Source organism: Panthera tigris, chromosome F3 (genome assembly GCF_018350195.1).
Source record: "Panthera tigris isolate Pti1 chromosome F3, P.tigris_Pti1_mat1.1, whole genome shotgun sequence".
NCBI lineage: Eukaryota > Metazoa > Chordata > Mammalia > Carnivora > Felidae > Panthera > Panthera tigris.
In genome coordinates, this window is record NC_056678.1 from 18150168 (window position 1) to 18176663 (window position 26496).

General features: G+C 35.6%; 1 protein-coding gene across 9 annotated transcripts in view; it reads right to left on the minus strand.

The window, feature by feature from the left end:
- Window positions 1-26496, minus strand: part of COP1 (COP1 E3 ubiquitin ligase) — a 256822-nt gene that overhangs the window by 113987 nt on the left and 116339 nt on the right. The window lies entirely within an intron of this gene.

The following is a 26496-nucleotide window of genomic DNA, read 5'->3' on the forward strand; positions in this document are numbered from 1 at the left end:
TAGCTACACAATTCTGCTTATAGATAGTTCTTTTGTTCCTAGAAACTTGACATGTTTTTCAATTCAGCTTTAGTAACCATATTACAACTTACCCAACTGTAAAGGCTAACAAGTTATATTATAAAAGTAGTGACAAAAGACTTAATGGTTTGGTATATTAAAAAATATGTCAAAAGAGAATTACCAATTAATCTTTTCATAAATTCTAACTATTTCCCTTCTACCACTTTGTGGGGATCACAGAATTTCAGTGTTTAACGTTACTTTAATAAATAAATTAGTACACAAACTCAGTTACAGAAGCAATTAAAGAGTGATGACAAAGGTTTAAAAAATGGAATCATTAAATTATCATTATGTTCCTCAAATCCATTACTAATCTCTCAAAGATGATCTGATTTATTAGCCCCCCCCCCCAATATAGATTTCTTATGCCAAAACCAAGGGAAAAAACTAAAAATCTCCCTTCTCTTAGAATTTCTTAGGGAATTCACTCCTCTCTTACTGACTTTCTATACAAGTTCCAAAATAATATACTTCAAAGAAAAGCAGAAGACCTTATTCACCTTTATAAAACTTAATTTGGAACCTCAACAAAGGTGTTATATGACCAGTAAGAAATTTAAATGACCTAATGTGAAATGAATCATCACATCCATTATTTCTCAACAAGTTAAGCATCTTTTCTATAAGCTTAGCCGTAAGGCCAAAGAATACAGATGAATTTTCACTGATCTACAATTAATTACACAATAATAATAGCTAACATTCACTGACCGCTAAGCATAACCACTGCACATATTAACTCATGTAATCCCCATAATAACCCTATGAGATAGGTATTATCTTTGTCCACATTTTACACATGAGAAAACGAAGGGTTAGAGGGGAAGCAATTTGCCTTAAGTTAATCAGCTAGTAAGTGGATAAGACAATATGTTAATACTCTGCATATATCAAGTAGTCGTTAAATGCATATAAATACCGACATGGCATACTTTTCTTTCTGGATTACCTGTGATATCCTGTTACAGAACAGTTAATGATTAGTTAATAATTTAGTAAAATGCTTGCTAAGCTAATGATGACGAATAAAAGAAATAGGTACACAGAATATTTCATACAAAAACACTTTGAGATGTTCACTTTTCAATACAGCTTTAAATCCTTTATTTTATAGCATTTAAAATAATTTCATTCCATGTCACTGACTATAGCACAAATCAGCAAATACTCCCTCCAATAAAATATGACTGTGGCAATGCAATGCATTTATTTGTACAACAACTGAAACCAAACTGCTGACTCAGTGTTCCCCTGCACCATGGATTCTAATGCAGCATAACTATGTCGATGCAACTATTCATCTATCCTGACTCAATTTATACCCACAGGCTAATGTCACTGAAGGAGAAATATTATTGTGTCCGACAAAGAACAGTTATCAGAACTGAAATCCCATCCCATTAAAAGGCTGGGTATGGCTGAGACCCCAAGGAAGAACTAGTTAAATTATCTCTAAATACTTTTACTACACCTACAAACAGACATGGCAATAAATCAACAGTATTCCAGTGTTACACCAGAAAAAAACAGGCCACTTCCAAACTATATGTTTTTAAGAAAAAATAAATTTAAACACTAGATTATTAAAATAACAGTCCAAAGACACTGCAGTGAGAAAACTTCCATATGAATAAAAATGCTATCTGTCAAAAGAATTGATTTGATGATGTAAATAAGTTAATAAATCTATTATTTCTTCTGTTGCTACACTGTTATTCAAGACACCTCTCTTTTTTCAACAAAGGTTATTATTTAGCTGCATTAGCTAATTCTTACCTCTCATGCTAAAAAATCAACTTTATATTCTGACTTTATTGTTATTTTCTTACGTCCTGGTTATGTTTTGTTTTTAAATATTGGGATATCAAGGATCTGTACAGTATTCTTTTTTAATATTCTGGGATACTGAGTTTCTTTATAATTTAAAAACAATAAAATTCTAATAGAAATGCTGATCAGAAAGTAAAAAAATATTATCTCTAGTGAATTTTTTTGGGTTTTTTTTTTTTTTTTTTTTTTTTTTTGAGAGAGAGAGCGAGCGCACGAGAGCGAGTGGGGGAGGACAAAGGGAGGGAGAGAGAGAATCCCAAGCAGGCTCTCTGCTGCCAGCGCAAAGTCCAACATGGGGGTTGAGTCCACTAACTGTGAGATCGAAACCAAGAGTCAGAGGCTTCACCAGACTGAGCCACCCAGGTGCCCCTCTAGTAAATTTTGATAAAAAGGGAAAGGAAGACAAACAGCTGCCTTTGAAAAAAAAAGAGAAGTACTTCCACATTACTACGACTCAGGATTTAGGTACTTCCAAACGCTGAACCGTTTGTTCTCAATCTTTAACAGATTTAATCATATCTGATCCCAAACAAACATAATTAGATTCTAAAAACATCTCATGTAACAACTCAAATGAACAATGTAGTTTTCAGGTACAGAGAGAGCTTTTCAGAGCTACTCCAAAATGGATGGCCTCTTATCTCACAATACAGTATTTCAGCTGCCTTAATTATGAAATCTGATAACCTAAACAAAAACAATAAACAGTGACTAAACTGAAATAAAAAGTAATTCATTGATGTGCAATGAAATTCAAAAAAATTTGTACTAAGTTTCACTTGTTATACAAAATTCATTTCTGCTATTCACTATCACCAGTAATTCTTTTTAAGTTTATTTATTTTGAGAGAGAGAGAGAGAGAGAGAGAGAGAGAGCGTGCGAGCAGGGGATGGGCGGGAGAACCCCAAGCAGACTCCACGCGTTGAGCAGAGCCCAATGCGGGGCTCAAACTTAGAAACCGTGACATCCTGACCGAGCCAAAATCAAGAGACAGACACTTAGCCGACCTAGCCACCCTGGCGCCCCTATCACCAGTAATTCTTTTTTTTTTTTTTTTTTTACGTTTATTTATTTTTGAGACAGAGAGACAGAGCATGAACGGGGGAGGGTCAGAGAGAGAGAGGGAGACACAGAATCGGAAACAGGCTCCAGGCTCTGAGCTGTCAGCACAGAGCCCGACGCGGGGCTGGAACTCACGAACTGCGAGATCATGACCTGAGCCGAAGTCGGACGCTTAACCGACTGAGCCACCCAGGCACCCCTCACCAGTAGTTCTTAAAGCAAGTGGTTTATGAAAGTTTACTGCAATGATAAATTGAGTTTCACAGAACTTTTTAAAATTTCAAAATACACATGGGGCGCCTGGGTGGCTCTGTTGGTTAAGCAACTGACTTCGGCTCAGGTCATGATCTCATGGTTGGTGGGTTCGAGCCCCGCATCAGGCTCTGTGCTGACAGCTCGGAGCCTGGAGCCTGCTTCGGATTCTGTGTCTCCCTCTCTCTGCCCCTCCCTCACTTGTGCTCTGTCTTTCTCTCTCAAAAATAATAAAATGCAAAAAAAAAAAAATTTTTTTTAATAAAATTTCAAAACACACAAACATTTGCTTTGAAAAATATTAATGGGGACTTATTTTAAACATGGAAACAAACTGCCTTTTTCTTTCATACTTGGACTGTTTCAACTGTTTTTAAAAGTGATTTATTTAAACAGTTTAAAATGCTAATTCAGCTGTAGGAAACTGCCTATAGTCTTTGTCAAAAGGGCCATCAGTCAAGTGATTGAGCCTCCAGGCAAGAGACCATCCAGGCACAGGACAGCTGATTAACGCATACCTCTAGTACAGTGTGGCACAAAACAATGCAAAGATGGCAATATCCCAAAAAGGGAATTTTTTCAGTGCTCCCACTGTGTCATACTGTTTTTGCAATTAAAAAACAAGTATTAACAAAGTGGATTAATATCCCAAACACTAGAATCCTATTTATCAAAAGAAAATGTAAAGCGAACACAGTTGTTAGAGGTCTAATTCATCACCATGATAGTGTGCCTCAAGAGATAGAGGCTGCTATTATTTCAAGGAAACAAAGAAATTGGCCATTTTAACGAAAAGAAATAGGCAGATCTTTAAAGAATACAAATACAGGTAAAGTAAATAAGAACTGATGTTATTCCACGGACTTTCTCCCAAATCAATCAATAATAATAGCTAAACCTTCCATACCATAGATAATACTATGTATAAAGCACTGCGTTAAGCACCTCACATAAAAATAAATTTACTCTTCAAATCTCCACTGTATACATAAGGAAACTAAGTTATACCGATGTTAAGTAATTTGCCCAGACTTCACCAGATAATTCAAATTCAAGCAATCTGGTTCCAGAGTCTATGCTCTCAATCACTATGCAAAACTTCCATTTTAATGAGAACACAAGAACTGGTTTTCAAAGAATATATACAAAGACAAAATAAACAATAATAACATAGTTACACATACTATATTATATACATGATAGTAATAAATGATATATTCATCCTGTGTAACAGGTTAAACAGAGGGAGATAAAAAGAGTAAGGTAGTCTCACAGGGTGTATAATTACTGGGAAAGATTACAATACAGTATCAGCAAATGCCAAATAATGATGAAAGATGCTACAGAAATTCAGGAGTCACTGATTACTGAGGCCTACTGGGAGAAAGTGGATGATGCATGAATAGTCTCATCCATCAAATATCCAGCATGCCTGTTTTTTTTAATGTTTATTTATTTGTTTTTGAGAGAGAGAAAGAGAGAGAGAGTGTGTGTGCACGTGTGGGCATGTGGCAAGTGGGGGAAGGGCAGAGAGAGAGGATAACCGAGAATTCCAAGCAGGCTCTATGCTGTCAGCGCAGAGCCCGACATGGGGCTCGAACTCACAAACTGTGAGATCATAACCTGAGCTGAAAGCAAAAGTCGGACGCTTAACTGACTGAGTCACCCAGGCGCCCCCCAGCATGCCTGTTATCTGCCAAATGCTGATCTAGCTGATGGAAATAGGATGTTAAAAAACCAGAACACAACATTTGAGAAATTCACAGAAATATGAATTAGGCATGCATTAACACTAACCCGGACTAGTGCAATAGCTTCTGTAACAGTCTGCTACTCCTGCCTTTCCTCTTTTCTAATCCATTTGAAGAACTGATAAAAAGGTAAATTTTCAAAAACACAGCTCTGTCCACATAATTTTCCTCATTTACTACCATGTAAAATCAATACACCCAATTATTACTGAAGATTCACCACAAACAGGCCTGAATCCCTTCTTAAAACTTTTTAAAAATATGTATATAGGCAATGGTTCAAAGAGTGCACAAAGAAAAGCAGAGTCTTCCTCCAAATCCTGCCAAATAAAGCACCCAATCACCTCCCTGGAGGCAACCAATAATTCCAGTTTATGTACCCTACTAGCATTACCCTGTGCATGAACAAGCATCTGTGTATTCATAGTTTTATTACTTAAACACATGGGGCGAAATCATACATATTGACTTACACCTTGCCCCCTCCACAGTATCTTGATAATCATTTCATATCAGTACATATTAGGGCAACCTCATTTTTTCCCCAGTGATTGTAGAGAATTCAAACATATGTATGTATCATAACTTAATCAGTTTATCAATTACTTTCTGATCTTTCACTGTTAAGTAATCCTGCAAAAAATACCCTCCTATGAGGGTCCTTCTTTCATATATTTGCATATATTCTTGAAAATATCATGAAATTTACCCTAGAATATGAAGCGCTAGGTCAAAAGTCACATGCATTTTATTTTTTTTAATGTTTATTTATTTTTAGAGAGGGAGAGAGAGAGAGAGAGAGACAGAGCATGAGCAGGGGCAGGGAGACAGAGACACAAAATCCAAAACAGGCTCCAGGCTCTGAGCTATCATCACAGAGCCCAACGCGGGGCTTGAACTCAAAAACTAGGAAATCATGACGTGAGCTGAAGTCACACACTTAACCGACTAAGCCACCTAGTGCCCCCACATGCACTTCAATACATTTAAGTAAAGCTAAACCTCTCTCAATGCAGATAATACCACTAATAATGTCAACTTCTTTTCTAAATGTTCCTTTTACCTTCTTAATCTAATGGAAACCTGGCTCTTTGAAAAACACTGCTTCCCTTGAAGTCCTCTCACATTCCGTGGTTCAAGTAATTCTGGAAATGAAGTCTGTGTTTTCCATGCTACACACAGCTTCTTGCAGCCATTTTCACTCTCTCCCAGCTCCAAATCTCCTGTAACTTATACAACTCCTCCCGAGCCCTTGTACCAATGCAGGAGTTCTTGGCAATTTTAACTTCGCTATCACTCTCTCCAAATCTACTCTTGTCCTATTTCTTTTTTTTTTTTTTTAATGTTTATTTACCTATTTTGAGAGAGAGATAGAGAGCCCACTCCTGAGAGCATGAGAGCAGGGGAAGGGCAGAGAGAGGGGATCCCAGGCAGGCTCCACACTGTCAGTAGAGAGCCCAATGTGAGGCTCAGTCCCATGAACCATGAGATCATGACCTGAGCCAAAATCAAGAGGCAGACACTTAAACCAACTGAGCCACCAAGGCGCCTCAGTTCTTGTCCTACTTCTTAATTAATAATCATGCAGATGATTAACTTCAACAGCCTCATCTATCAGTTTCTTGACTTTTTCTTCTCCAAAGATCTTTCACTGTGCTAACACTCCACACAACCAGGATCATACCCTAGACTTTTTCATTACTAAGAACTTCATTCCCTCCATAATCTCAATTTTGCTTTATGACATATGGCTAACAACCACTTCCAATCTTGCTAGATGACCCTCTGTGTCCAAAAATCCTTCAAGCCCTCAAGCCCAAGGGGACCTAAAAATTCACTGGTCTTAACATCACCATTATGCCATCCTCTTATGTATTCACTTTCTTCTTTACCTATCATAAATTCCATGGTCAATAGAGGACTCCCTCCCGTACAACAGTATTCGTTCACTGCTTTTAATTTTTATTTCTTGTATCTAACTTCCTTGGCAAAACTCTAATGCTAGTTACATCTAACTCCCTACCCACTCTACACTTGAACTGGCACAGATGAACACGGTGAGAGAAAAGTATACAACCATATTCTCCAGTCTCGTTTTAAATTCATCATCACTATCTTCAAGCGAGGCCTTAACACTGCCTAGTTTCATGGTAAATTTCCCTTGTACACATACTCTCCATTCAGGTTAAAAAAAAAAAGGTACACAATTTCTTCATTCTTCTCAAAATTTCCCCATCTACTTCTTCACAAAATCACTCTCAGACTGTTTCCCTCTGCAGTTTAGCAAAACTATAAAAGATTAAGAAGATAACTTCCAAAGGCTCCCACCACCACATCCCCATTTACCAGCATATGTATTCTGATACACTCTGCCAGCTCTCCATTTACTCTGAGGAAGGATGCAAGCTCCTAAACCTGATCAACGCCTCTGCTTGTGTAGCAGATCTCATCTCACCCCTGATCCAGGAATGCTTTCTCAATTCTCCTCCTCTCTCCTCTGTCATTAATTTTCCACTCTCCTACCTCTTTCCCTAAGCCTTTCAATATGTTTTTTTCAAGTAAAACACAAACAAAACAAAACATGCCTTATAATCTTTATTCCATTTTAGCTACCCCCCATTTCTTTCCTTTGCGATAGCAAAACTGAGCAAAAAAGTTATCCATACTCACTGGCTCCAATTCTTCTCCTCCCATTCTCTTTAACCTATTGGAACCAAGCTTTTCATCTTCAGCACTAGAAATGCTCTGTCAAGGTCAACAATGACCTTCAGTTTGCTAAATCTAATAATCACCTCTGATCTTATCTTACTTGAATATCAGCAACAGCTGACTTAAAGGATCACTTCCTCCTCAACAGAGTTGATTCTTCTCCTAACTAACTGGCCACTCCATCACAGTAGGCACTCACACTGTTCCTTTTACCGTCTCCACTTTCACATTCAAGTAGTCCAGAGTACAAGTATCCTTCTACCTCCTCTTTCCATCTACATGGTCTTCGGTGGAGATCTCACCTAGTTTCATGACTTTATACACTGATGATGATTCAAATGTTTATCTGGCATACCAGACCTCTCTCTACACTATTGGTTCATGCCTACTTGGCAGCTCCAATTTTCGTCTAACAGGTTTCTTAATCTGTCCTAAACTGAGTTTCTGAATACTCCACCAAGTATCTTCCTCATCTTATTAGCTAAACCCACCCCTTTCATTAATTAACAGCAACTCTTTCGGTTCAACCTTCAAAATAGAGAAGCTAACCACTTCCCAATAGCCCACTGCCACCACTCTCATCCAAGCTACCATTATCTCATGTCTGTATTATTATAATAGGCTCCATACAGATATCCCTGCTTCCATACCTGACCCTTACAGTCCATTTTCAAACAGTCAAATCATCACTATTTTGATCCGAAATCTTTTAATGGCTTCCTACCCAACCTCATAAAAAAGGCCAAGTGATAACAAAGCACGAAAGATTTGCCTCCTCCCACCTTCCTCCAGGTACATTGGCCTCATGGCAAACCTAAGAAATTCCAAATCTATTCCCATCGCAGGGGTCAATGTATCTGAGAGTACCTGAACCTGGAAGTGCTCTCTGCCCAAACATATGTATGGCGTACTCCCTCACTTCCCTCAGGTACTACCTCAAATGTTAGCTTACCACTAAGGCCATCTGTCTAATCCGTTTCAAACTGTAGCTCTCCAGTTTCTCTCTCCTTCTGCTTTATTCTTTTTCTATAAGATCTTTTTTAACTTCTACCCTAATACTTACTTTCTTCTAATACTTACCAAGTTTCACTTTTGTTCCATTCAGATATTCATTCCATCTGGAACTTATTTTAAAATATGACAGCAGAGATATAAATTTATATTTTCCAGACCATTACCTAGTTGCCCCATTTACTGAATAATCTCTTTTCCCCATTTATTAGAAATGCAGTTTATGTGATATATACTAACTTCTTACAAGAATTTGAAACAATTGTAGACATTATCCATTCTTTATTTGTACCAAGGTTTTAATTACTGATTCATCACGACATGTGACATCTTGTAGTAATGAGTGCTCTTTCATGAATCTCTTTCTTCAGAATTTGCCTAGGTATTTTAGCAACTATATTATTCTTAAGTTTAGCACCAACTTATTTCAAATGTATCCTGATGGTATTTTCTTTGCAATCAGGTGAAATTTATACACAAGTTAAGGAAAAAGTGATATTCTTGTGATACGTAGTCTTTCCATCTAGATAGGTTATGTCTTCCTTTATTCAATTTTGTTTCTTCAGCAGAATTTTTAAATTCTTTTAGATCTTCCACATTTCCAGTTAGGTTCATTATTTTCTGTTTGAGAACTCTCCCTATTTTTCCCATTGTAATTATCCTGACTAGATTTTTTGGTCTCTTCTAGAATCAGTTCAAATCATTTATATTTCCTAGAAAATAATCCTTATCACATAAGATCCCAAGTTTGTTTACAATAAACATGAACAAAGTAGTTTACCTTTTTTTCCACCAGTGTGCCTGTAATTATTTCCTCAGTTTCATTTCTTATTCTACATATTTACGATTTCCCCTAGTTGTACGTGATTGGTTAACTAGCCATCTGCACTTTGTTTTGAGAAGCTCATTAATGGAATAATTCTGTCTTTAATAATTCATTCTTTTTTCCTTCTATTTTCTTTAGGTTTGTGTTGTTTTTTTTTTTTTAACTTAGGCGCTTAAGTTATTTTCATACATTCCTTATCCATTAAGTACTTAAAACAATGAATCTTATTTTGAGCACTTTTAACTGTGTCCCATAAATTCTAATATATAGAAGTTTCACCAAAGTGGTTGCATTTCCACTTTGACCCTAGAGTTGCCAAATTAGTTTCTTTTTATATTTATTTATTTTCAGAAAGAGAAAGAGAGAGAAAGAGGGAGAGAGAGAGAGAGAGAGAGAGAGAGAGAGAGAATGCAAGCGTAGAGGAGGTGCAGAGAGGGGGGAAACAAAGATCCATGGTGAGCTCTGCCCTGACAAATGAGAGCCCATGCGGGGCTCGAACTCACAAACTGTGAGACCATAACCTGAGACAAAGTCAGATGCTTAACCCACTGAACCACCCAGGTGCCCGCCAAATTAGCTTTTAAATTTCCATGTGGTAGGTTTTTCCTAGTTTCTAATTTTGTTACACATGTCTGCTCTTACAGTATTGTGATCAGAGAATGTTTTAATTTTCTGTAATTTGAGATGTTCTATATGATTTAGATTCTGTACATTTTCTGATATTCAACTGACACTTTAAAAGTTCTATTAAAAAGTTTTAAAGTTCTATTCTTGATACATGTTGGTGTATCGGTTCTAACTTGTTAGTAATGTTACTTAAGACTGGTATAATTGCTGTATTTTTTGCTCCACTTAATCTGTCATGGACTAAGATCTAATCTGATTTAAAGTCTACACAACTAATGTATTTATTTTCTCTTACAGTTAACAGAGAGATTTTCCAATCTATAAAGATATTTATAACTACGTAAACTTCATCATGGACCGAACTCATTAGGAAGTGTCGTGTGTGTGTGTGTGTGTGTGTGTGTGTGTGTGTGTGTGTGTGACAGAGACAAAGATTGAGGTTTAATGATTTCTAGCCTAAATTAAACATTATTTTCAACATTCACAGCTCCAAGACTTAGGGACTCTTATATAGAACACAGATTTATGCTTCACACTGTGACCTAATGTGAAGATACTTCCCTTCTGATGGGAGGTTTACACTATTTAATCAATCACATGTTGGCTTTTATATCTGTTATTTTACTTCGTGATATATATTGTTTTGGATGTATTTTCAATTAAAAAAATTTCTGATCATCTGATTTCTTTCTGCTTTCTGTGTGTTATTCTCATGAATGAGAATTGTATTTCTGTCTAGTGGCTATTTTTATGACTTTTATGAACTGCTATGGAAAGAAAGGAGTCAATGTATCTATTAAGTCTTTACTCTGAGCAAAGGACAAAGTTATTTTTGCCCTCCTTCTTCCAGTCCTGATTGATTATACTGATTCTCTTAGAATTTTTTTTCCCCAAAGATATTTATACCTCTCATCCTTTTGCAAGTGAAAAACCTATAATTATCTGAACATAGACATGAATTCCATTATACATAAAAACAATCTAGTCTTGCATTTCTAAAATTCACCAAATGTTCCAAATTTACTCATTGTAAGCAGGTTCAAGTATCTATTTATTATATTGCCTAATGCAGTCAGTCTAAGAATTTACATATTAAGATGTATATATTATTTTAAATTATTCTCCTTTTAGTTCTCCTTTATATTAGAGTTAGGGAAATAACTTTTTGAACATGTGTATTGGGAAAATCACAACACCTATTAATTTTATTTCAGAAGAGTGCCAGTGTACCAATAAACTTCATTTATGGACACTGAAATCTGAATTTCATATAGTTTACACGTCACAAAAATTATTCTTTATTTTTCATTCAGTACTTAAAAACATAAAACTATTCTTAGCTTGTGGGCTATACAAAACTAAGCAATGGGTCAGAATTGATTCACAGGTCTTAATTTACTGACCCTGTCTTGAAAAAAATTTTATTTTCCCATTCCCTCTGGTCATCACTGAATAGCTGGAACAAATACACTATCTGACAAATGATATTCTGGAACACTTTTGTAAATATCAGAAATGCATCTTGAGGACCATTAAGATCAACATTCTGATTGCCAAATTCTTCTCATTTAAGTCTTTAGCACGTTTTAATTTAATGTAGTTGTACACTCTTCATCTGTCCTAAAAGACCTATTCTATGCGCAATATAACTGTATCCTACGGTAGGTGGTTTTTATCAGAGAAATTTGACAAGCTGAAGGTAATTTCTGAAGTAAAAGACAAATAAAAAGACTGAATAAAGACATCTACTAGAGAAAAAAACAGGAGTTGGGAAAAACAAAATATATTTTGTCCCCAAAACTATGATGACATTTTGTCCTCTTTGGAATGGGTTTATATTTAGTAAAAGTGAGGAGATCCATATGGAAGCACTATTTATTTCTGAAATTAAAGTAGAAAATACATCACATTTTTCAGTTCTGTATCTTCTAGTAATATTTAAAGAGCAACCAATAAAATTAGAATAGTAAATCATTAATGTCAATGCTGCCATGCTTCATCAGAAAAGAAGAGAACTATGATATAAAGAAACTATTTTATGCTGCAGAGGACTAATCTGGAATGAAAATTTATAGTCTAAAAGAAAATTCATCATGAATATATAAAAGTATGTCCCCAGGCGCCTGGGTGGCTCAGCCGTTAAGCGTCTGACTTCAGCATAGGTCAGGATCTCACGGTTCGTGAGTTGCAGCCCCACCTCAGGTGAGCTCGGCCCCCACTTTGGGTAAGTCTTGCTTCTCTCTTCTTCTCACCACCCCCGCCCCTTCTGGGATTCTTTCTGCCCCTCACCCACTTGCGCCCTCTCTCTCTCTCAAAAAAAAAGTATGTCCCCAAAACATCACTCAGCCAGGTAGACTTAACAGATCAGAAATCCATCTCACATTCCCCACAGTAACAAGTAGACAAAACCACTGAAGGGAAAGATACAAGAGAAAAATGTGACTTTTACTACATAAATCCTTTCAAACCATCACAGCAGAAAATAAAGAGCTCCTGTTCTAAAATTTTTATGGAAATGCAAAGGACTCAGAATTACCAACACAACTTTAACAAATAATAATAAAGCTAGTGGTCTTAGATTACCTGATTTCAAGGCTTAATATAAAACTGCAGTAACAATGAGAATGTGGTACTAGCCTAACAGCAGACGACATACAGATCAATACAAGAGAAAAGAAAGTCAAGAGGCAGATTCACAGTAATTCCAGTACTGGGTATTTGCCCAAAGCAAACAAAGACTAATCTGAAAAGATATATGTTTACTGCAGCATTCTGTATAACAGCCAAGGTACAGAAGCAACCTAAGTATCTATTGACAGGCGAATGAAGAAAATGTGGTGCACACACACACACCATGGAATACTTCTCAACCATAAAAAAGGATGAGATCTTGCCATTTAGAACAACATGGATACACCTAGACGGAATTATGTTAAGTGAAGGAAGTTGGAGAAAAATACCATGTGACTTCACTTCTACGTGGAATCTAAAAAGCAAAATAAATGAGTAAACAAACAAAAAGCAGAAACAGAGTCATAAAGTAGAGAACAAAAACTGATACTTGCCGGGTGTGTGGGGGTTTGGGGAAGGTGGGAGCATGGGTAAAATGAGTGAAGGGGAGTGGGAGGTACAGGCTTCCAGTTATGGAATGAATATGTCAAGAGGATAAAGTACAGCATAGGGAATATAGTCAATAGTATTATAATAGTGTTGTATGATGACTGATGGTACATTCTTGTGATAAGCACAGCGTAACATACAGACTTGTTGAATCATGTTGTATACCCAACACTAACGTAACTGTGAGTCAACTATACCTCAATTAAAAAATTAAATTCATACATATTTGTTCAATTACTTTTCAAAAAAGATGTCAATGGGAAAAGTTCACCTTTTAAACAAATGCTGCTTGGAGCAAATATCTAACCCCAACCTTTACTTTAAAATCTAAACAAAAATTAACTTGAAATGGATTATAGGCCTAAATATATAAGCTGAAACTATTAAAATTATAGAAGAAAACAGAGGAGAAAATTTTTCACCATTTGGGGCAAGCAAACATTTTATAAAATACCAAGAGTTTAAATCATTTTAAAAATTAATGAAATGGAATTCATCAAAATTAATACTCACGTCATTTGTCTTTTTTTTCTAAGCTTTTTTATTTTGAGGGAGAGAGAGAAAGCACGAGTTGGGGAGGGGCAGAGAGAGAGAGAGAGAGAGAGAGAGAGAGAGAGAATCCCAAGCAGGCTCAGCACTGTCACTGTGGAGCCCAATGCAGGGCTTGAACCCATGAACTGTGAGATCATGACCTGAGCCGAAATCAAAAGTCAGACACTTAACGGACTGAGTCACCAGAAGCCTCAAATACTTATGTCATTTGAAACACACTATTAAAAGGGCATGCCACAGACTGGGAGAAAACACTATCAATACATAAATCTGACAAAGAACTTGCATCCAGAATACATAAAAAATTCTCATTATTCAATGATAGTAAGATCTGATTTTTTAATGATGGGCAAAAGATTTGAATAGATGCTTCATAAAAGATACACAGATGGCCAATAAGCACATTAAACACCATTAGTTATAACAGAAATGCAGAGTAAAACAAAAAGAAAATATTAGTACAAATCCACTAATCAAAAGGCTGACAATGCCAAGAACTTTTGAGATCTGGGACAACTAGAACTCTTACACTGCTGGAATGTTAAAATAACTCAATTGCTTTAAAAACAGTTTAGCAGTTTCTCAAAATGTTAAACACAAACTGATCATACAACCCAGCAATTTCAATGCCAGGTGTTTACCCAAGAGGAATAAATATGAATATGAATATCCAAAATGGCTTGTTTGTGAATCTTCACAGCTTTATTCATAATAAAAACTGGAAACAACTGAAATGTCCCTCAACACATGAAAGGATAAGCCAATTGTGGAATATTCATAAAATGGAATATTACTAAATAATTAACGATGTAACTGTATCTACTGATAGAGGCAACGACATGGATGAATTTCACAAACATGCTGAGCTGAAGAAGTTAGACACAAAAAGAGTACATACTGTAAGGCTGCATTTATAAAAACTTCCAGAATGACTAAACTCTTCTCATGGTAACGGCAGATAAATAGAGGCCTGGACAGGAGTTTGGAGGAAGCAGTGAGATTAACTGCAAAGTAGCAGGAAATAAAACTTTTGGAAATGTTCTATATTTTGATTGTGGTTTATACAACTGTAAAAATTAAAACTGTATAATTCTATTGTATGTATACTGTACTTCACTACAAGTAATCTAAAAACTATATAATTTGCAATTCTACATTTAAATTTGTAAATAATATAACCACAAATTAATAACTCTCAAGCACAGATCAAAAAATAGTTTTGTAACTTTAATGCTACCAACAAAACCACCTGTTAATGTGCGTGAGAAAAAAAGGAAAATGGAAACACAATTAAAAAAATCACTAGTGGTAGAAAAGCATCTGTTTCAAGAGTAGCGTGATATAGCTAAATCTCCTAATCATGGTATAAGCTTTTGTCATATTTCAAGGCCTTTTTCAGCTCTACTTGATGAATAATTTTTAAAAAACACAAATAAGAAACTTTCTGCTGAATGAACTGGAATTTGTTATTAGGTAAGGACTACAAATCTGTAGCTATCATTCAACTGATGATGAAGAGCTTACCACGAGACAGGACGATGATAGGTTATTTGTACTAAGCAATGATAAAGCATATAAAACAGCCAGCCAATCATCACAAGATCAGAAAATCTGACAGAAGTCATTTTCTTTCATAAGATACACTGCGATATCCAAAAATATGACAGAACTTTAATCAAGTGTAGCAGTACATCCTTAGAGCCTAAACAAATCTACTAGGTCAAGAATCAGCAAATTTGTTCTGTAAAGTGACCAGAGGAACTGTGCAGTTCTCTCAAAAATACTCAACTCTGCTGTTGTAGTATAAAATCAGCCAACAAACAATATGTAAAGAAATAATTATGACTGTGTTCCAATAAAATTTAATTTATGGACACTGAAATTTGAATTTCATAAAATTTTCATATGTCATTATTATAAGTCATGTTGCTATACATCTTATGTTATTCTTCTTCTTCTGACTTTTCAACCAATTAAAAAGATAAAAACCATTTTAGCTCCTGGGTCACTCAAGTGACCAAAGAGCTAAGCCAAATTTGACTCAAATGTGCCATAGTTTGCCAATTCCTGTACTAGACAAAAAGACCAATATTTTTCTCATTCACAATATTTCCTTCCGTATAAATAAAACTAATGCAAAGGTTGAAACTTACAAGTCCAAAAAGTTTTTTAAGTAATTATAAAATATGAATGTGTTTCATATTACATTTGTACCAATGGTGATATATATACTTAAAATTATTTCTAAAAAATAATAGATACAATAGCGTTTTCTGGACACACCTGTCTACTGCTCTAGAACACAATACTGCTAATATTAGTTAAGTGACTTTTGGAATCAACTTTTGCTCCCCTGTGAGTATAATCTGTCAAATGTAATACATTCTTTACTACCTTTATACAAACTTACTGAGCATAGTAATGTGAATAGCCCTGCCAATATTAGTTACCATACTCTATTACATATCAATGATTCCAAGGTCTATTAAGATATGCCAAACCACTTGAACTCATATTAAATGGATTCAAACTACTTTACTCTTTAGCTACAATTTGCAGCTTCATCACTTCTTCCCCTTTGTCGAGCTAGTAGCTATCACTTCTTCACCCCATCTATTGCAATCTCTCCTCCTTTTACATGTTGAAGAGACACAAATCAGATAAAACTAAGACTACAGGAACTATATATATATATATATAACTATAGTTATGTAACTATAGTTATATATATATAACTATATAGATATAGACTATATATATATAGATATATATAACTATATAGACTACAGGAACTATATATATATATATATAACTATAGTTATATATATATAGACTATATATATATATAGACTATATATATATATAGACTATATATATATATAGACTATATATATATAGATATATATAACTATATAGACTACAGGAACTATATATATATATATATAACTATAGTTATATAACTATAGTTATATATATATAACTATATAGATATAACTATAGTTATATATATAACTATATAGATATAACTATAGTTATATAGTAAGTCAACAGGCCTGAAATAATTGAAGAAAATGGCCATTTGTGAATATTTGAGCTTAAGTCACTAATTTGGTGGATTTATTTTGTTCTAAAGCCTTTTTATTTTTCATTTCAGTCTTGATAACTGACTGGGCTTTAGTCAGATGGGATTGCCAGAGGTTAAATTCTGTACAGGTGAAGTGTTAGCATAAAATGAAACTCTCTGCTGTGAATACTAGCTAGAGAAATGAGAGTAACATCCTAGCTTACCTAAAAAGTTTTCTATGTATGAATATGTCTGATGGGAGGCAAGATACAGGCAAATTACCACACCTGGGGTAAATGATAGTACACTGAAGGGCAAATGATGATACTTTGTCACGTATTTGTATCATAAAACACTCTTACACCAGATTAAGTTTTCGTATACTGATATCACAGTTATTTACTACTAAACTCACACCACTGATAAAACAGACAGATTGCCTTTTATCTGAAGGAAACCAGAATACGTCACCCCAAACCATGCCTCTTTGACATAAAAATCATTTTGAGCTGAAGGCAATTAAGCAGCAAATGCAGGAAGAGCACTCTCTACCCTCCTCCTCTTACTTCCTAAAAGCAGGATATAAGCCCAGAGATGGCACAAAAGGCATCTGCAAACAAATCCTCTCCAGTATATTCTCTCCAGCATATTTACCTTCCCATAAAGTGCTGACCTTGGAAATCTAAAATTGCTTTTCATTTTTTTTTTCCTTTCTTTTTTTTGTCTTTATTTTTTTTTAATTACTTTTCTTTATCCTTTCATTTCTCTACAGATTTATTATTCTTTGTTAAAGATCTGACATAAGCCAGAGTTCTAAGACACTTGAGTTACACATTTTCCTAGGTTTCTCCCATATATATATGAAATATACAGATTAATAAACTTCTGTTTGTTTTTCTCTTGTTAACCTTTCTGTTATGGGGTCCCAATAAAAAGCTTGGAAGGGTAGAAGAAAAAGGATTTTTCCTCCCCTACATAATTCTAATTAACTCAATAGTGTAAGAAAGAGATTAAATTGAAGGACAGATTTTCCAATTTTAAAAGGTTCAAAATGTCTCTCTCAATCCCCCAAAATGTGTGCCTTACTTCCCGGCAGTCCAGTGGCTTCTTTCTATGGCAAAGTAAGATGGTTCTTCAGCAGAGTAAGAGTAGGTTTCCTTTTAAGAACTCAGCTTTGCAGGTTAATTATCAGTATGTAATATCAATACTTTATATATTAAAGAGCTCAATCTCAATTTTCACCACGCAATTCTTTCGTGAAAAAATGACCAGAATAACTTTGAGAAAAACCAAGATACTTATTTGTCCTGGGTTTTCTAAGTTAGAATTTCCCTATCACTGTGCAAGCGACAAAGCGAAAAAGCTATGTGCTTAATACCCTGTCCTGAGGACAGACAGCTGGTTATAAGCTGCTTCTCCAACCCAATCCCATCCAACTGTCCCAAGAACAGAAGGAATAATTCCGGTACATTTGCAACCCATTAAGCTTATTAACTAGAAAACTCTATAAAGTCAATGGTTTTTTTAACCGTATTTTAATTCATAAACTAAAAAATTATGGTTTTTTACTAGAGAATTAAAATTATACATATTTCCTATTAGAAGTAAATGTCTTCTTTTCAACAGCTCTTAACCGAAGACAGTATTCTCAGAGTGTGGGCACAGACTAGCAACATCAGGATCACCTGGCAAAGAATTAGAAATGCAAATTCTTGGCCCTAGCACAGCCTACAGAATCAGAAACTCTTGGAGTAGGGCCCAGAAACGCATGTTTTAACAAGCCCTCCAGCTGTAGCTGAAGGCTACTAAAGTTTGAGAACTACAGTCGTTAGAACTCGTTAGTAAATCTGAAACAGTAAGAATACTGCCTGACATGTACTTGGTAACTACAATGTACCACACAGCTTGCTACAATAATTCAAATAAGTTCCCCTTTCATCTCATTTAATCAGGATTCAACTGAAACTATTTCTCAATTAGCTTAGATAGCCAAAAGAAAATTATTTTTTTAAACTATACAAGATTTTAACTCATTCAAATTGATCTTCTTTACAAACAGGCTGGGAAAACTGGACAGCTATATGCAGAAGAATGAAACTGAACCACTGAACCATTTTCTCACACCACACACAAAAATAAACTCAAAATAGATTAAAGATCTAAAAGTGAGACCTGAAGCCATAAAACTCCTAGAAGAAAACACAGGCGGTAATCTCTTTGACATTGGCCTTAGCAACATTTTTCTAGATATGTCTCCTCGGGCAAGGAAACCAAAGGAAAAATAAACTATTGGGACTACACGAAAATAAAAATTTTTTGCCCAGGGAAGGAAACCATCACGAAATAAAAAGACAACCTCCTGAATGGGAGAAGATAGTTGCAAATGATATTTTCAATAAGAGTTTAATATCCAAAATGTATGAAGAACTTCTTTAATTTAGCACTAAAAAATAAAACCAAATAATTTGATTAAAAATATGCAGAGATCATAAATAGACATTTTCCCAAAGACATACAGATGGCGAACAGACACATGAAAAAATAGTCAACGTCACTCATCATCAGAGAAATGCAAATCAAAACTACAATAATACCACATTGCACCTATCAGATTGGCTAGAATCAAAAACAAGAAATAACAAGTGTTGGTGACGATGTGGAGAAAAAGAACCTGCATGCACTGCTGGTGGGACTGCAAACTGGTGCAGCCCATGCAGAAAACAGTATGGCAGTTCCTCAAAAAATTAAAATAGAAATACTATACAATCCAATAATTCCACTATTGGGTATATACCCAAAGAAAATGAAAACACTAATTTGAAAAGATAGAAGCACCTCTATGTTTATTACAGCATTATTTACAATAGCCAAGATATGGAAGCAACCCAAATGTCCATTCATAGATGAATGGATAAAGATGTGGTGTATATGTATATACGACAGAATATTAGCCATAAAGAATGAGATCTTGTCATTTGCAATGACATGGATGGACCTAGACAGTATTATGCTAAATGAAATAAGTCAGAGAAAAGACAAATACCATGTAATTTCACTTGTATGTAGAATCTAAACAACAATAACAACAAGTAGAAACAGAGCCATAAATACAGACAACAAACTGATGGGGGAAGGGCAAAATGGGGGGAAGGGATGAGGGAGACACCAGCTTCCAGGTATAAAATGAGTATGTCACAGGAATGAAAGGTACAGCACAGGAAATACAGTCAGTGGTGTTGTAAGAGCACTGTCTGGTGACAGATGGTAGCTACACTTGTGAGCAAAGCATGACACATAGAGTAGTCAAATCCCTATGCCGTACACTTTAAACTATATAGGGGCGCCTGGGCGGCTCAGTCGGTTAAGTGTCCGACTTCGGCTCAGGTCATGATCTCATGGTCTGTGAGTTCAAGCCCCGTGTCGAGCTCTGTGCTGACAGCTAAGAGCCTGGAGTCTGTTTCAGATTCTGTCTCCCTCTCCCTCCCCTACTCACACTGTGTGTCTCTCAAAAATAAACACTAAAAACTATATATTTAAAACTATATAGCATTGTGTGTCAACTATACTACAAAAAAAAAAACCAACAACAACAACAACAAAAAAAACCCACGAAATTGGTCTTCTTTGCCCCTATTACAAATTAGTGGTTTTACTGTAAAGATTTGCTAAGACCCTCTCCTATATAGGAAATCTATATAATTTGATATGTGTGAATAATTATATTTCCTTATTTCCTCTCCTCTCCATGTATTTTACCCAGAGAAGGTGCAAAATGAGCATTATTTTCTGTTTAATGTGACCAAGGACAAGGTTAGCCCAGACTTTAACAAAAATTACTACTTACACCACAAACTCCTGCAAGAAATTACAAAAGACATAGTTTTGAACACAGTGAAGAAACAGAAGAAAACATATTAATGTCACTTTCAATCTTAAGAATCAAATACAGAGAGGAAAGTCTACAGAAATTCAGAAGAAAAACCTTGAAAGCACCATTTCAAATATCTTAGGAACCTGAAAGTCATTGCCTAAAGTGAACTCTCTCTTTAGTCAACTCCTTCAGCAGTTTATCCGATGCTCACAAACATTTATTACTGATTTTCCACCTTGCATTTTAGCTTATGCTCCAACTGAGTCAACAAACACATGTGCCCACTAGATACCAGGTAAATTACCCAAAGCTACAAGTACAAAGACGGAAAGGTATTCTGGGCCAAAGACACAAATACTTCTCTGACCACAATCTCCACAATCCTCGCCCCCGCTTGCCCACTACTTCTACCTTCACTCTTCACCCACATACAGCTGATTCTACTCTCTTTTTTTTGCCTCTTTCCAGACTTCTCCTCCCTTTATCTTCTTCAGTATTCAGTTTAAATTTCACAGTCCATGAATCTCATCCTTTTCATCATCTAGTAATCTCTTTCTTCTACAAACATAAACACCTACCACCCTTTCTACCTGTCACTATGCGATGACACGGTAAAAGCACAAACTCTCAGAGAAAAGCTCCTTTATCTCCATGTCACTAAAACTACAAACTTGCCTGCCTTTGCATCTATTCTCTTCTTCCCTCTTATTATCCCAGGGGAAGTGTCCTCCCTCCTAATCAAGGCAAAAAGTCTCATTTTACTTTGGATCCAATTCTGCCCCATATCTAACCCTGCAGACCGGTTGGCAGGGCAACATACTCTCCCGGTTTTCATTCTTACCTAAAAACCTCCTTAGTCAGCTTAATCGGTTCCTCCTCATCTGCCTGATCTTTAACTGTTGGAGCTCTATCAATCTATAACCATGGTGTCCATTATCACTAGTACAAATCTCTGTGCAGCTAGCAAGCATATGCAAAAAATCTCTACTTGGTTATCTTCCATGCACCTCATTGCCCTCAAACCTGCTCTTCCTCCAGTGTCTCTATCTCTGCAAATAACACCCATGTTTTTCTGCCTAGTTACTCAAACCAAAAACTTGGAAGTTATCATCCTCTCCTTCAAGGACTGTACCCATCAATCATTATGTCTTGTCTACCCTAGTCCTTAAATATGTCTTAAATACTTCTTTATCCAAGCTCCACTGACTTCATCCCAGTACAGACCACAGGGCATCATCCCGTGCTGCCAGGACCATTCAAAACTACCTATGTATCTGATCTCCCTGATTCCACTCTTCCTTCTCGCAAATCCACTGTTCATACTGCAGCCAGTAGATATTTTCACAGCACATACAATGCTTTATTCTATGTATTGGCTTATAGGTTTGTCTCTACACGAATCTGCACATCACTTTTATTTGTACTATCAGCGTTTACAGTACTTGATATGAATAGATACAATTTTTAAAAGTTCAAACAAAAATAAATATTCTAGACAAATACAGGTGAACGTAATAACTGACCTCAGGACTGAAGAAAGATTTTGTGTTACCCTACAGCTTGCTTTTAAAGTCCTAAGAGCATATGGCAACCGCCTCATGATGAGGCCTATTCCACTCGTGCACACTGCTGACTACAAAGATCTTCCTTATGCCAACCTTAAGATGTAGCTTCCAGCCATTAGTCCTACTCTTATCTCTTGGATACTCAACAGAACCATTCTCATTCTTGTCCTTTGATTACCTGAAGACAGTCATTAGGTTAATAAACTCTACTCTTTTCCAGGGTTGAGTAATTTTATCATAAAAGGCAATACTCTAATTCTCAACATTTTTTGTAGGCATCCATCTTAAATGTTCTGACTAGTGACAAACGCTTACCAGTCTACTAAAATCTTAAATACTCACCCAACTAACAATTTCTTTGAGGTAATAAATTTAAAATGACTTGAGTTTATGGTTTCACTCTGTACCACTGATAAGCCTCAGTCTAAGTAACGGCAAAAGAAAACAGAAAAACGAGGAATTGGAACGAGAAAATGTTAAGATAGGGGCTATAAGGAAAGGAAAGGATGTAGCAGCTTTTGATAAGTAAGCTTGGACTGTTTGTATCTCACTCTTAACCTATATCTCAAATAGTCACAGAAGGAGGAAACTCATCAACACGTGCTGAATCCTGGACTTCTTTTAAGTTGTTAACACTATTTTTCTGCCGCGTGTCAATGGCGACTTACAAACCTCTTTTTTTAGGCTAGGGATACTTTCTTCAAAGGAACACTTATCAGCAAGCAAATACAGAAAAGCAAGTTAAGGTGGACAACCGCTAGAGGCATCCAGATCTTCCCAGAGCACGCAAGAGAGTTTTCCATTCATTCACATATTCATTCAACAAGTATTTACTACTAAGCACCTAACATTTGCCAGAAAGGGGGAGTCAGCAGGACTTAAGACAGATTAAGACCTCTTTCCTGATGAAACTTCAAGCCTAGAACAGTTTTTTAAATCCCTGCTTTAAAAGATTGGGCCTGGGGCGCCTAGATGGCTCAGTCAGTTAAGCATCTTGATTTTGGCTCAGATCATGATCTCATGGTTCGTGAGATCGAGCAGAGCCCCATGTCAGGTTCTACACTGACAGCATGGAGCCTTTTTGGGATTCATTCATATTCATATTCATATTCATATTCATATTCATATTCTCTCTCTCTCTCTCTCTCTTTCTCTCTCTCTCTGCCTCTCTCCTGCGCATGCTTTTTCTCTCTTTCAAAATACAAAAATTATAAAATAAAAAAATAAAAGATTGGGCCTGAGCAAAATTCGGGAAAGAAATCCTTTCCTCTGTATTCTCAATTCCTTACATTTCTCATTGACCCTAGATAGCCCAATAACTTGTAGGACACTAACAAAAATATCTTCTGAAAAGAAGAGAAAGTTCATTAGCACTCCTAAAAAGCCATAATGTTTCATTAGAAAACAAGTCATTTAATTACCTGGAGATCTGCTTTTGAAAACAAATTAAAAACTCACAGCATTCTACAATACAAACTGTGTTAAAGGTTACCCTAAACCTTTAGCACTGACTGTCGTTAAAAACTGAAATTTAGGAAAAACAATCCTTACGATTGGCTATTACAAAAAAAATAAATGTTTAACATCAATAGTTTCAAGCTATGGCAAGAGCATTTTAATGTAATATATATATCAAGTTAAAACTCAAAAGAATGTTGGTTATTAAGGCCAAATTAGATAAGAAAGTAATAGGGATACCAAGTATGAGAATCTCGAAAGAATTCATTCCATTTATTCTTTTGGGTGTCTCATAAGTACTGTGTTTCGACAGGTCCTGAAGGGACTAACAGAACACTAGAACTCAGGAGACAGAATATCTCAGTTCAAATCTTAGTTCTATCATTTACTAGCACTGTGCTGAACTTTGTCAAGTTAGACAATTTCTCCCTGCCACAATTCGAAATCTGTACAATGGGATGAATTACAATGCTTTTTTATTCCATAGGTTTTATATAAAAATTGAGTTAGTGAAATACTTACAATGTCATGTAAAGTACTTACAAAGGTTATCTTTAAAAAAGTAACCAAACACTACATACATTACCAGCTTAATGACAGCAATGAATGCCACAATACACGACTATTTTCTTCTTATAAATTTACTAATATCTGCTGTAATTCTATTTCAAAAATTTGAGAAAACATAAGCAAAAATGTTACCATAACCTCTAAACTACAGATGGAATGTATAACAATTTTAACCATAAAGATCAAGGTATGCAAAATTCAAACCAAGAATTCAAGAAACAGCCACTGCTAAGTATTCAGTAAGTTCAAACAATGCAGTTTCAAACCATTCTTCTCTGGTGGCCACTAGATATTTTTAACAATATGCAAAACGTGACATTACTGTTATGTCTAAGATGAGTTTCTATTCATCCCATTACTTGGGGTTGTTAACCTGGGACCATCTAGTATTCATGAGATGAACTTCCCTGTAAACCATTAATTTCCACACCTTGTCTACTACCTAACAGTTGGGATACTGTCAAAATAAACAAATGCTGCCACCTTGTGGAATTATATGTATGACATTAAATAACCCAACATAATCCATAAGCAAAGGAAAAGCCTTAAAAGCAAGTTTCTTTTTCTCTCAGTGAGGTTCTCACAGCTGTGAATGACCAACACTATATAGATTTCATGTAATTTTACAGTAAGAATAATTTCTAATACAATGTAATGAAATAATGCAACATTATTAAATTATACAAATTTAACATTATTTGTCATCTCTAAAATGTTTGTATCTCTTTTCCCAAAAGAAATTCTTCATCAAAATTTCCTATCTTGAGAGAAATTAAAAGCCTTTAAAGTGAATTTATTGTCAGTGATGTGTATGAATATGAGGAAGTAGGAAAAGCAAAAAAAAATCACCAGGGCTGTGAAAGTTTCAAAGTTTCTTTGGAGACTGCTTTCCTTGTTGCTACCTACTAGTCTTCATCTATCCTGCCTTATAAACCTGGAAAATTAGAAAATTTTCAGAAATGTTAATTCAGTGTAAATAAAAGAATGCATGTTCTTTTAAGATGAAACTACAAAAGGTAGTTTTAAATTTTTAACTGAACTTTTTAATAAATTTATGTATTTATTTTGAGAGAGACAGCGAGAGTATGAGCAGGGGAGGGACAGAGAAAGGGAGAGAGAGAATCCCAAACCGGCTCCATGCTATCAGTGCAGAGCCCCATGTGGGGCTCAATCTCACAAACTGTAAGATCATGACCTGAGCCAAAATCAAGAGTCAAACACTTAACTGACTGAGCCATCTGGCGCCAACCTCTGAAGTATTTTAACATTATTAATGTCACTTTTAATAAGTGGTATTCCCAAACTGAAATCTCATTTAAGTATTCAGGAACTTCTGCCTCAGAATACATTTATGCACTCTGACATAAATGTCTTTGTGTGATCAAGATTTAATAGCAATAAAAAGAAAAAAAAACCCCAGGATTATATTAAATTAAAATCAAGCTAAAATGGCTTTCAGGAATAATGAAAAAATGGCTCTTTCTCTTTACTGAATACCTAACAAATGTATAACCGATTCTAAATTTTCTAACTAGAAATGTTTTTTTTTTTAATTTTTTTTAATGTTAATTCATTTTTGAGAGACAGAGAAAGAGCATGAGTAGGGAAGGGCAGAGAGAGAGGGAACACAGAATCCAAAGCAGGCTCCAGGCTCTGAGCTGTCAGCACAGAGCCCAAAGCAGGGCTCGAACTCAAAAACTGCAAGATCATGATCTGAGCCAAAGTCGAATGCTTAACCAACTGAGCCAGCAAGGGTACTCCAGAAATGCTGCTTTTTAAATATAAAGTTAAGAAGGAAATTTTTATTTTCCTTTTGGATTTTTGGGTTTTTTTTATGTTTGTTTATTGATTTTTGAAAGAGAGAGTGTGAGTGGGGGAGGGACAGAGAGGGGGGAGACAGAGAATCTGAAACAAGCTCCAAGCTCTGAGCTGTCAGTGCAGAGCTCCAGGCAGAGCTGAAACCCATGAACCATGAGAAAGATCATGACCTGAGCTGAAGTGAGACGCCCAATGGACTGACTGGGCCACCCAGGCACCCTGTTGTTCATTTTTTAACAGAAAAGAAGACACAATACAGGATGAACTTACAATGCTAAGGGAGATTATAAGAAAACATTAAATTTTGCTTTATACTTGCACTATATTTTATATTTCCATTATA